We start from the raw sequence: 3,243 nt of genomic DNA on the forward strand, positions 1-3,243 counted from the left end.
TGTAATGTCTGCTTGCTGCAGGCTGAGTAGGTCTGGTCTCAGCCCCCATAACACACCCTGAACTTGAGGGAAACTAAAGGTTTAAACTTGCTGTGATTATCCAGTACTCTTACATACAAATACTGATGGCTTTCAGGGATAAAGCAACACTAATCTGAACTCTGTCTCCACATGTTACTTACCAGTGACAGCAGAGACAAATCTGGAAATGTACCTTTTTTTTCTCCTTTATTGTTTGATCTTATCTTATCCAGGGTGGTATAGTTCTAACTAGCTGTCCTCCCAAGACTGAGATTGACTAAGGTACATGGTAGGTACTTTAAGAGGATTCCAAAGAACCAGAGTCTGGACCAAGCAGATAGAAACTTTTCATCCATAATAAATTGAAATGATAGTATATTTAAACAGATTTAAAACTCAAAAATAAGTTATACCTGAAAGAGACATTGGACAACTATACATTTTGTAAGGGTTTTAAACAGTAGTAATAAAACAACTCACCATTAGCAATCTGCAAGTATCAAACAAAGAATTAAATTAAAAACAGAAAAGAAAACAAGAAGGCACTTAAACAAGACACAGCCTCAGACATTCAGGTCACAAAAGGCAAATTCAGGCCAATGAGGTAGAACAAACTGAAAACCACATATCTGGCCTCTCTGAAGTGGTAATAGCAAAGCAAATGAATGAGACTTTAGAAAAATCAAAACATAATTTCTCAGATAACTTTAGACATGGTGTCAATAATGAAAAACATGCTTAGTGATGCTAGAGCAGATACAGATAGAAAATAGAGTCATTTAAGAAAATGATCAATGTAATGAATGCCCAACATAAGAAAGAAATGGAATCTATATGATAGATTCAAGCTGATATCCAGGACAATAAAAGTCCCATTGAAAATATCTATAAAAGAATTAAGCAATATAAAGAGAAAACCTCAAATATAGAAAATAGACTTGTAGTTAGCTATTATGAAAAGAAAAATCTCTTTCTTTTTTTCTACTGAGAATTGAATTCAAGACAGACTGTTTCCCAGGTAGGTGCTGTGCCATTGAGCTACATCCTCTGCAAAATTTAAAAATAGCAATGGATCATGAGGAATCAATCCAGCGTCTGCTAAGGAGAATAATTTAAGACCAATTGGTGTCAACATAAAAGCAAAAGATGGTATAAGTGATATAATAACTAGTAACCTCTTCACAGATACCATAGCAGAAAAATTACCTGTTAGGGAAAAAGACTTTGACACACAAGTAAGTGAGACATATTATACTGCAATTAGCCATGATAAAAATACCACAGCCATCCATATAATAGTCAATATTCCACAAATTCAATGCAAGAATAGAATATTAAAAGCTTTAAGGGAAAAGACTCAAATCATGCATAAAGAAAACCTTATCCACATCACAATTGCGGATCAAACCCTCAAGTCTATGAGAGCTTGAGTGAAATATTTCAAAGTTGAAATGAAAACAATGTTCAACCCAGATTGGTATCTTGATATCAATTGATATAACCCACTAAAATACTTTCACAATGGATGGAGAAGTAAAATACATGACAAAAAACAAAAGGGGAAATTTACGCTATGAAACCAACACTGAAACAATTATGTAAGACATTCCAGAAAGAGATAATGAGGACTACAATTTCATGGATTCCAATAGAAAAAGGCAAAGTAAATAAACAGAGGGGAAGGAAAAGGGTTGAACCAACAACAAGAAAATAACAAGATGAAGATTAGTCAATACATATTAGTTATATTGAGACAATCAATGTTAATGCATTCGATTCACTGACAAGAAGACACAGCCTAGCATAAGGGATCAAGAGGTAAGATTCAACAATATGTTGCATAGCAAAAGCACATTTAATTCAAAAAGAAATTCATAGACTGAAAGCCAAAGGTGGGAAAATAATATTCTACGCGATAGGAAATCAAAAAATCAGAGATAGCTATTCTATTACACACAAAGTAAATTTCATGGTTTCAGAGTTTGTATTCCATGGACTTTTGGGCCCTTCACACTGGATCTTTGATGTTATTCCTTGAACAATTCACTGTCTGTTGTTTATAAACTAGTATTTCTCATTGTTATATAAAATGCTCTGTTATGGCAAGAAAGTGAAGGGTGGAAAAGCATACTTATGTAGACAAAAGCATACTGCTGTAAGTTGAAGAGCTTGAGGCACAAGAAAACGCCTATCACTTCTCACATTCTCAAATAATTTGTCATTTTTGAAGTTACTTGTTAGTACTTAAGGTAAAGTAGAATTGGGAGAATGTTTTAATTTGACAGCATAATTTGAGGAATCATTTAAGCAGAAGATTCTCCATTAACATAAAATTATAGGTACAAATTTATTCTAGAAATTCACTTGAAATTACAAAGATTACAGATACAAGATACTTAAAATATTCTCCTTTGATTTCCAGACCCTAAGATAAATTACATGTTATTTAGAGACAAAAAAATCTACAAAATATTGTCTCTGCAGAGGTATAAAGATAAAATGTCATTCTTTTTCTATAATATCATTCTTATATTACCTTTTAGTTTGTATTATTAATGACAAGCCCAAGGTACTGAGTTCTATGCCTAGTACCAAAACAAAAAGTACTAAAGTTCTTTTCATTGTTTCCCAAGAATTTATATTCAAAAGCTATATATTGAGTGTCATTGTAATTAAAAATATTTTAACATTCAGCCTGTTATTTACTTTAAAAAGTTTAAAATATTAAAGTGTCTATGAATTAACTAGGAAATTCTATTTCTCAGGACAACTAATAATCATATTCTGATTGAAATGGAAATTGTTACTATTATTCAGGATTAAAATACCAGGAGTGAAAATTGGAAAAATAATCAGATTCAAAAACTACTATAAATATTGATATTACACTCTAGTTTGTTAGTTAATTTTATTTTTTAAACAACTAAGTCAAAACTTTATACTTAACCACTAAAATTGTCATATTACAAAACTTTGCACTTACAATAAGAATTCTATTCTCAAAATAAATTGTAAAATTTCCATTTTAGATGTACCAGCAAGTTCCAGCACTACATTCTTTGAATGATGCTCAGTATCCACTGACTACATTCTTCAAGTGAATCTGAGTCATAAAAATATTCTTAAGGCCATATAAAACATTGCCAAATGAAAGCATGTTGGGCAAAGATAGCTCATGTCTGATTTATAGCATATATCCGATAAATTAAAGCCTGTTTTAAA

Source organism: Octodon degus, unplaced genomic scaffold (genome assembly GCF_000260255.1).
Source record: "Octodon degus isolate 3935 unplaced genomic scaffold, OctDeg1.0 scaffold00394, whole genome shotgun sequence".
NCBI lineage: Eukaryota > Metazoa > Chordata > Mammalia > Rodentia > Octodontidae > Octodon > Octodon degus.